At 38.9% G+C, this 10,728-nt stretch overlaps 1 non-coding gene across 1 annotated transcript; it reads left to right on the top strand.

The window, feature by feature from the left end:
* Positions 1–307: 307 nt before the first annotated feature.
* On the top strand, positions 308–379 carry TRNAC-GCA. Its single transcript has one exon. It is a non-coding gene; the product is annotated as a tRNA-Cys (tRNA).
* Positions 380–10,728: the final 10,349 nt, after the last annotated feature.

Genomic DNA, 10,728 nt, shown 5'->3' with positions numbered 1-10,728 from the left:
GGATACCAAAGAGCAACAACTGGAGAGGTGTATTGTCCAATATGGGAGCCAGAAACCACAAGTATCTATTGAGCACTTGAATTGTGATTGGTCTGAACTGGGATTTGCTGGGAACGCACGTCAGTATGAAGAGTTAATATCAAAGAAGAATGTAAAATATCACATGAATCACTTTTATAATGATTACATGTTGATACCATATTTAAGATATATTAAGTAAGTATATGTTACTAACATTAATTTCACTTGTTTTCTTCTTGTTTTTCGAAAAGAGGATACTAGAAAATTGAGACCTTCCTATGGGGCTTCCCTGGTAGCTCAGAGGTTAAAGCATCTGCCTGCAATGCAGGAGACCCAGGTTCGATCCCTGGGTTGGGAAGATCCCCTGGAGAAGGAAATGGCCACCCACTCCAGTATTCTTGCCTGGAGAATCCCATGGATGGAGGAGCCTGGTGGGCTACAGGGTCGCAAAGAGTCGGACATGACTGAGAGACTTCACTTTCACTTTCATGGGACTTACAGTATATGTCTATAGGAATATCTAAGACATGATCATTGTCCTTTCTCAAGGATGTGATGACGGATATCTGTTAAAATTACAAGTGACTGGAAAAAGAAAGTAGCATCTCCAAGAAAGCCCAAAGAAGGGGAAAATCAGTGTGGTCTACAGACACGGGGAAAGTCTGATGTTAAGCGTTGCAAGAGAGTCTTTTGATGGGCTTGATGAGGAAAAAGGATGGGATAAGGTCACTGTCAGTGCAAAGGAAAGAAAGGAAGAGAAATATTAAAAGATGACAGAAATACAATGAAAGCTCCAACTTCTTCATAAGCCCAGAAACAATAATTGATAATAATAAAAGAGGTATACGTATTTATTTTTCTGATTTTCTCTTAAGCTCTCTATTAATCCAGTGTTAGCAACTCAGATATGCACCTTTTTGGGGAGCCATTTGGAACATGGCTTTTGTTCCTTCAAAGAAATAACGTTTGCTAGTAACAACTGGAGTTCTTTCTCTCTTCTGAATGCAATTTGCCCCTTCATTTTTTAAAAAATCACCCTTTCTGAAACAGCTCTGCAAATGATTATGAGCTTTCAATGTTACACGACTCATTGCTCTATGCATTTGTCAAAATTTCAGCAAGTCAAGAGATAACCTAAGGACATAAAAATTAACACATGTAAATTAATCACTGATTCTAGTTTGGGCTATGAAATCAATACAAAAAGTAAGTCAATTTTTTAAAGCTTCAATTAAAAAAGACATACCCAGAAGAGGTGTAACCAATAATCTGGCTTGTTTCAGTAAGAACATGTGCTGAAACCATATGTCAAAGAGAACACCAGAAACACAATCCATGGGAAATGTTTTGTTTTTAAATCTGAAATCAAAATGGTAGTGTGAAAGCTATGTTTTATTCAACCCTGAGAGAGCTGTCTCATTTATGTGACTCGTGAAATAACGAAGTTCTTTCTGGGCTATTGGCCTCTTAATCTTGTGTATTAATTCAGGTAATGCAGCACTACCACTATCGTCTACGTAATTATTTTTATTTATGTACCATTAAGCTCCATTTTCATTACTTTTGGATACAAAAAAGGGGCCAAACAAAGGGTATTTGGCCAGCACCATCACCTCATTTACAATCTTCTGAAGACCCCTTTCTGGGTAGAGAATACAAATGACAGTCCCTGACATTTTTTAAAAGCAGTTTTTACTTCTTTAATTAGGAATTTCAGGCAGGACCCTCTGCTTGAACCCTTAATATTTTCAGACGCTTCTGCCTCACTTCTGGACTGATTCTTCCTAAGTTTGTGCTGAATGCATTCATGCTTCGCAAGAAAGCTGCTCTCGGGCCCTTTCATATTCTGCTATAATCCTTTGGTAATTACAAAGTCTGTCTCTGCAACAATGGGCAAATCCTGGAGGAATTCGGAAGCCAGGACCCGCGTGTAAAATCGTCCTTGGACATCTGGGCTGAATTTGCCTCCCAGGGGCCCTGGACTTAGAAAACAGCCCTGTCAGAAATGCAAAAAAATCAGAGGAGCACAAAGGTGATGATGAGAATAACTCTGTGTCAGTGAAAAACACTAGTTAAATAAAGTAGGACTACCAACTTTCAGGAAAATATTTCATTTAATAGTGGATAAACCCTCACCATAGAAGTTGCAGCCCTCGTATAGCAAATTTCAAACTACTTAGCACTCCACATATAACCGTTTCTCACCCTCACACATTGCAGACCCTGGGGAGTCTATATATTTCATCCCTCCCTTTGTCTTCCTGTAATTATTAGTCCACTTTTCTTTTTTTTCTTTTTCCTCTCAGTTACTGATATAAAAATCATATCAGAAATTCTTTAATGCCACCAACTCAAGAACATCAAAATAATATTAGTGTAATTATCGTGTTTAGCTATTTGCAATTCATTGTATTATTAAGCATTTGTAATTGGTCATAATGATTAAGCTGGAGTTTTTATAATATATGCTTTTCTTTACTTATATATCACAACCAAATACACAGTTTACAGAAATTTGTTACATTACTATTTGGAGAATTCTTAAGTCCTCACTCAGCAAAATAGTGTTAAGTGCCTCTGCCTGGTTTTGTTCTAAAGACAAATAGATAATACATGCCCTGCAGTTATCTTGGACATCTATTATTGAGATGTAATATGTAGGTAGTAAAAATCTTATGACTTTTGCTCCAATGCACTAAGGTAGGTTTAAATTGGTTGAGTAATGCGATAAAGGAATTGCCCAAATCAAGAGAGCAGAAAGCTAAGAAATGTTAGTTTACATTTTTTTCTTTTTTTGGCATACAAATTAAAAAATTTTCCCTATTATTCTGTGAACCTTTGAGGAACTGATTAATGCTCTTTTCTGCTGCATCCTGCCCAACAATCATGCACTGAGCTTCATGCTTTCTAATGACAGCAGTAATTTCATGTCAGTGTCATTTCTAGGCCACTGAAAATATATACAGAAAAATATTAAAATCATACTTACTAAAGAGTAGCACATAGATAGTCAGGAATAAGATTATTGAGGGGCTTCTAGAGTGTTTTGCTTTTGCTTCATTGTAAGATGAAGTAAACATGGGGATTTTCAAACTGAACGAGCACTGAGCCATAACTCAACTTCATCCTTCAGTCCTAAGAATTTTTGGCAGGTAAGCAACATGCCAATAATCCTAATAATATTGAACTACCTGGTTGCATGTAGGGTTAGGAAGCTGGACCTCATTTGATCCAGAATTTCCAGGGGACCACAGTAGATTTTTTTAAAAAAAGAATCACAAAATAGACTACAGGATGGATGCTATAAGTCCTAAGTTGATGATCCTCTGGCATTTATCCAGATTGTAGATTCTGAGATGAAAGGAAACCTAAGGCATGGCCTCTATATGAAGTGGGAAAAAGGAAAAGCCAAATGACATCCCTTTAGTCAGTTATGTCCACTTTCACCAGATGTGAAGAAAACAATACAAAACTTAAGAACTAAAGCTCAAGCAAGCACAGCGTGGAGAGCTAAAAGCCATGATTAAGCTTGGGGAAAGAGAATATAAATTTCAAAGAAAAATGATTCACTATAAGCATTTACATCCTAAAGCCAATGGGGTTTTCAATAAACCATTCGAGAGGGGGGAAATGCACAAAAATATGTTTCCACTGGCAAAAGCTTGTTAAATCTCCTAAAGTGAGTTTTTGTTTTACCCCCTGCTTTGAAAGTACTCAGTTCAAGCCTATAAATTGGTTGAGGAAGGGAAAAAAATCAGTTCCTTAGGTCCTTGTAAACATTTCACTTTTATTTTTAGAAATAAGAGATTATTTTTCAAAAACTGCAGGTGTGAGGAAACTAATATTGAAAGTCTCCTGTGAACTGTTTTATACCTTACTCCATTAGAGTGTCCTTGGAGTAAAACAAATTGGATGAAAAAACACAAACCTTGTAGCTTCAGATACTCAAAAGCTTATTACAGCTGAAAATGAGTAAAATATTACAGCCACCAGGCCTATTACAATAGAGAACAGATTCAGCTTAGGCTCAAATGTAAAAGCAACCTCATTATAGCCTCCTGTTCTTTCACATGGGTCCCCATTTAACCTAACGCTTTAAAACAGAGTCTCGGTTTTCATTTAAATTACTAGTTAGAAGAAATGATGAAAGTGTTTACTTGTGAGAATAAAAAAAAATCTTAAATACAGAAGAATACTAAATTTTGTTCATTATTTCCATTCAGAGGCAAAGATCACAATGCCTCCCAAAGTGCTACTGGGTTTTAGTTTCAAAATTCAACACGGCTTGTACCCTTAGCACTTCCCAAACAGGCACTGAGATATGGTCTCAGCTTACCAGAAGGACAAAACACATCTCTCATTGTTGTTCAGTCGCTCAGATGGATTTCTTAGTGATGCCAAGGACTGCAGCACGCCAGGCTTCCCTGTCCTACACTAACTCCCAGAGTTTTGCTTAAAGTCATGTCCATTAAGTTGATGATGCCATCCAACCATCTCATCCTCTGTTGCAAGATTTATGGGGAACTCCTGCACAAACACTATTTTTTCTTTTTCAGATTAACTAAAAGGTAAAAAGTAATTGAGATCTATTCATGAATATGGATTGGGGTATTTGGGATAGGCTAGGCTTTCCAGCTACTAATACAACTTTAAAATTCTTTTTCTAATTTCTATAAAGCCATCTCTGACTCCACAAGGAAAATTTCCAGGTTTCAAAAAGAAATGTCTTCCTGTGATACATTATCTACACACATACACACAAACACACTTTGCCAAGTAAACATACAAATTATTATAGAGGTCCGATCATTTGTTTCTTAGGTTTGTCCATGGGTGGGTACTATGAGAAAAAAAAATACTGATAAAAGAACTAACGAACCACAGTCATGATTAGACATTATAAAGAAGACTGAAGTTAGTGAATTCCTAACTTTGCTCTTGTTTTCTTGTATTTATGAGGATCTTCCATCCTTCTTTCTTTCTCGAGTTCTTATGGGATTAAAATTTGTTAAGTCTACTCTTAACATATTCCAATAACAAAGTAACACCAATTCTTTCAGTCTTCTTTATAATGCTTATTTTCCAATAATCAAATTTTTTAGAACACTTGCTTTCTGGGCTCTTTAAAGGTTTTCAAGTTGCTTTTGCAAGTGAACATAAGCTCCACTCTTGGAACAACAGTGCAAATAATTTTCTAATTATGGCATGTGATATCCTGCATGTCACTCAAGATAAAGGATGTTGAAATCAGGAGTAAATTCAAAATACTTCATGTTGAGGTGAGGAAACTGATGCCTAAAGGTACTAAGTGATGCTCCTGAAATTACTGACAGAAATGAGAATACAATAAAGAGTTTTAGAATTCTAGATCATGGTCTTCTGCTATATGATGCCCTCATTTATGCTAACATTTAATCATTTGGTGATTTTTTTATGAAATTGAATTTCCACTAAGTGAATACTCTTTCCATGTGCTAGGGTAGAAGTGATGTGCTTTCTGTAAGTTTTCCTGATGCAGTCAAAGCCATCTGAAATATTTGAAAGTCATCAAAAGAAAATATACCTTTACTATTAGCATTCCATGAAAACCAGAAGGAATAGAGAATTGTAACCACCATGCATGATTTCTTACAGATTTTAGTCAATTAATATCATCTACAAACTTGCTTAGCACCCAACCTTATCCATATCAATGACTAAGTCATTAAGGGCCCTGGGGCCACACCTTGTATATTAGAGTCTCATCTGGTAATGGAAATCTTTGGATCTCTATTTCACCATTCCCTAATACACTAAGTCATTTGTAGAACATTACGCATTTGCCTAATTATTTTTAAAACATTTGCTTAGTACTTACTTGTGTCAAGTGCCTGATTTACTCCCAAGAACTGAGAAACAGGAGAGTGACTGGGAAAGAGAGGGAATCTACCCCTACTAACATGGATCTCAGGGGAATGCTTGGACTTATCAGGAAGAACAAGATGCTGTCAAAGGTCAGAGACTTGTGTCTCCTTGTCCCAGCAAAGACTTCAAGTGACATTGGGATACTGAGCCAGGAGTCAGCAGTTGAAAATCAGTAGGATAGTGTCCTGTAACAGAAGAAGGATATCCGAGCAAATGCATAAACACATGAACCTGCAGTGAGTCTCTCCCATGCCCCGGGGGGCAGGCTGGTGGGGCACTGGATCCATGTAAAGGCTCAGAGTGGACAACTAGGGAAAGGAACTTGAATGAGACACTGGTGACTATTCAGCAGTTGAGGCAAGACCACGTAGAGAGACAATTCCCAACAAATCACTGTGGTCACTGAAGTCAGCACGAGTAGATGTAATACGACATTATGGACACATAGAAGAAGAGCAGAAAATTGTGCCAAGGGGTATGCATTTTCTCATTTGGACTGTAATAAATCACCACACATTTACAGGAGGAGGGAGGAGGGTTCAGGATGGGGAACACGTGTATACCTGTGGCAGATTCATGTTGATATATGGCAAAACCAATACAATATTGTAAAGTTAAAAAATAAAATAAAATATAAAAAAAATACATAACATCATTTTTTTTAATCTTACATTTCTGAAGGTTAGATCAGAAAAGGGTTTTACTGTGCTAAAATCAAGGTATTAACATTCTGGAGACTCTATGACACAGCCTGTGTCCATGTGTTGGTTTGTCTCCATCATCAAAGTCAGCAACGGCTATTTAAGTCTTTTTCATATCGCTCTAACAAGCTCTTGTGGGCACAAGCAGATAATCCAGAATAAACTCCCCACGTCAAGATCCTTAATCTAATCACATCCAATTAAACTGAGCTAAAGCACTCAATCCTAAAGGAAATCAGCCCTGAATATTCATTGGAAGGACTGATGCTGAAGCTGAAGCTCCAATACCTTGGCCACCTGATGCGAAGAGCTGACTCATTGGAAAAAATCCTGATGCTGGGAAAGACTGAAGGCAAAAAGAGAAGAGGGTGGCAGAAGATGAGATGGTAGACAGCCTCACTGACTCTGGGGACGTGAATATGAGCAAACTCCAGGAGATGGTGAAGGACAGGGAAGCCTGGCATGCTGTAGTCCATGGGGTCAAAAGAGCTGGACACAACTTAGTAACTGAACAACCACAAAATGTAACCACTTGGTCCCACTGGCCATGTACAGTAACATATTCACAGGTTCTAGGTAATTGCCTAGAGAAGGCAATGGCACCCCACTCCAGTACTCTTGCCTGGAAAATCCCATGGACGGAGGAGCCTAGTGGGCTGCAGTTCATGGGGTCGCTAGGAGTCGGACACGACTGAACGACTTCACTTTCATTTTCACTTTCATGCATTGGAGAAGGAAATGGCAACCCGCTCCAGTGTTCTTGCCTGGAGAATCCCAGGGACGGGGGAGTCTGGTGGGCTGCCATCTATGGGGTTGCACAGAGTCAGACACGACTGAAGTGACTTAGCAGCAGAAGCAGCAGCAGGGAATTGCCATTTGGACATTTTGGGGGCTAGGGCATTACACTGGCTATCACAGTGTGAGAGGAGATCAATAACCTTGGAAATTTCACATGAGATGATAATGGTGGAGTCTTGCTGAATGAGTAGACTTCCAGAGAGGTAGTGAACGGGAGGTGAGAAAGGGAGGGAGGAAGGAGTCCAGGCAGAGAGAGCCCTAGAAAAGCCAGAGTCAAAAGTCTTTCATCCATTGCTTCCTTGTTAAAAATATAATCTGCCACATAAGCAAACTGCTCTGACATTTCTAGTCATTTTGTTCACTACCAGCATCTGCTGCCCTCTTGGAGATTTTCACAGATTAATATCCTATTTCCATAACTAGCTAAGTACTAATGTTAAGTAAGCTAGCTGTACTATTCAAATATTCGTTCTTTACCCTCTCTTTAAAAATGAATACAATAATATTCTCCTATTTAGATTTCAAATGTCTTTCATCATTCATATGGACTGAATACCATGATTACAAACAGCACTGAAATACATTCCCCCTGCAATCAACAAGGATCTCCATCATCTGGTCCTGCTAATTTACATATACTATTTACAGACTTCTCAGACTATATCTATGTATACACCATTTTATTTACAAAATAATCACCTCCCTCAATGATCTTCTTTGAGGTTTAAACCTTCCACAGTTCCCAACAGATTGGTGCAATTTATTTTCACTTGCTTTTCACCCAAAGAGGATGGGTGAGGAGTATGTGAAAATTAATCAAAAGCAGAATTAACAGGAAGTACAGGGAACAAGATGTGGTAGGTCCATTCAGTTCAGTTCAGTTCAAAGATAATCAACAACAATCTGTCAACACAATGGTGCCTCTGGTTACCCAACCAAGATCTGGGGACATTCTAGCCAACCCCATGTACCAGAAGCATACATGCCTGCCAAGGACCACCTTGAAACAGAAACCTCATGGAGTCTGGGAAATACATTCAGAATTGTCTCTACTGAATAACTCAAAACCAGTAACCATGCTCTAGTCCCAAACTGACTGGAGATCTCTAAATGGTTCCAGGTTAGGACTGGCTGACTCTTCCCAGGAATGTTCAGCAGGATGTCTGAATCTGAGAGTTACACAGAGTTTTCTTATCATTTATGGGTCTCAGATCAATCGAGATAATTGCAAAGTTCCCCTAAGAGAATTAATATTTTGTAGTAGACTTAAACGTGTCTATTCTTAAATATCCCTCAGGTATGAGCAAGCCACAAATTTAACTAAACCTCAAAGGTAATGTGTCTAAACTCAAGGGAAGGAAAACAGTGAAACCAGGGGTGGTGTCCAACTCTTTCCTCTTAACCATTATTTTTCACAGACTGTTGTCTGACCTTGTTGTGAAAAACACTTACTTGATATATATTATTTAAGAATATATTTATGTTGCCTTTCTATAATAACATTTCTATCTCTCTTGTGTTTTTGTCCCCCTAAATATATCCCTACCCTCTTGTACTATTTCTCTGGATCTTTCCTTGGTGACCTAGCCTAATTTCCAAGGATAGCTGCATTCCCACTTGCTTTTCAGACTTCATATTGCCCTGATTTTTGCAAAGTTTGTATTTTTCTATTGTTTTAGTCTTCTCTATGTATTGGGAATTTTGGCTACAGTAAAAGTTTCCCTTAAAGAATCAACAATGCTGTGAGAATTTATTTAACAAGTCATCTGGAAAAGATTGTAAAATATATCCTATAATCATTTACATCTTGCTATTCATGGACAGCGTCCATGGATATTTGAAGAATTTTAGGCATTAAAGTAGCAACTAATATTTAAATAGTGCCTGTTCTATGCCAAGTGCTGTGAAGAAAGCCAGGGATATAAGTACAAGAAAAGAGAGTGAGGGATTTAACTGTGTGTATAATACGGTTCCTGCCACAAAGAAAAAAGTCCAGAAAGGACAAAGATATGCAAATAGTTATAATACAACGTGATAAGTGCTTTTAAAAACATATGAACCAACTCCTTTGGGAACACAGATAAATGAGCAATTAATTCAGCCTGAAGGAGTTTAGAGAAACTTCAGATAAGAGGTCATATTTTTGCTGGGCTGTGAAAGAAAAGCAAGTCTCCACTAGGGATTTGAAGATATTGAAGAGACAGAAGGGAAAGAGGAAAAGTATATAACAATGAGAAAGATCATCATGAACAAGGGTTCATCAAAGTTAATGGCTCAGTTCCTGGCACGTGTCCAATTGCAATAAATATTTTTGAATGAATGATTATAAATGAATACATGTTTGAAGAACTGACTACATCCTTACTATTTTTTTATGGTTTAATGTATGGATATTCAAGGGTAGGTAGAGGGCATAACCCAGAGAAAGCAATGGCACCCCATTCCAGTACTCTTGCCTGGAAAATCCCATGGACTGAGGAGCCTGGGGGGCTGCAGTCCATGGGGTCGCTGGGAGTCGGGCACGACTGAGAGACTTCGCTTTCACTTTCCACTTTCATGCATTGGAGAAGGAAATGGCAACCCACTCCAGTGTTCTTGCCTGGAGAATTCCAGGGACGGGTGAGCCTGGTGGGCTGCCATCTATGGGGTTGCACAGAATCGGACACGACTGGAGTGACTTAGCAGCGGCAGCAGCAGCAGAGGGCATAACCAGTACTTTGGCCACCTTATGCGAAAAGTTGACTCATTGGAAAAGACTCTGATGCTGGGAGGGATTGGGGGCAGGAGGAGAAGGGGACGACAAAGGATGAGATGGCTGGATGGCATCACCAACTCGATGGACGTGAGTTTGAGTGAACTCTGGGAGTTGGTGATGGACAGGGAGGCCTGGCGTGCTGCGATTCTTGGGGTCACAAACAGTCGGACACGACTGAGCGACTGAACTGAACTGAACTGAGTGGGCATAATGGTAGCTGATTGCATACTACTCCTGGGGGTCATTAACTGCAGTTATTCTTTCATAGTTTCCATGACTGGACATGGAGATGGACATCCACCAAGAAATGAATAGAGGACAATGTGAAGGAACTACAACCTTAGCATTCCTCAGCTTAGCAACGTAGCTTCTCTCTAGACTAACAGCTCCCAGGCAATGAGTTAAGCACTGGATTTATAGCCAGATAGTTAATAATGTGCTAAACAGGACAGGGTGGGTGGAACAGGCCAAGTAGTCTTAACAGCAAATAAAAGTCTTCTGAGAAATGGAGCCTGTCTGGACTGCAGAGAATAATAGAGGAAAACAAAG

The sequence above is a fragment of the Bison bison genome, unplaced genomic scaffold (genome assembly GCF_000754665.1).
Source record: "Bison bison bison isolate TAMUID 2011002044 unplaced genomic scaffold, Bison_UMD1.0 scf7180017864050, whole genome shotgun sequence".
Lineage (NCBI taxonomy): Eukaryota > Metazoa > Chordata > Mammalia > Artiodactyla > Bovidae > Bison > Bison bison.
The sequence above is the reverse complement of the archived record's forward strand: the minus strand, read 5'-3'. Positions and strand labels throughout refer to the sequence as shown.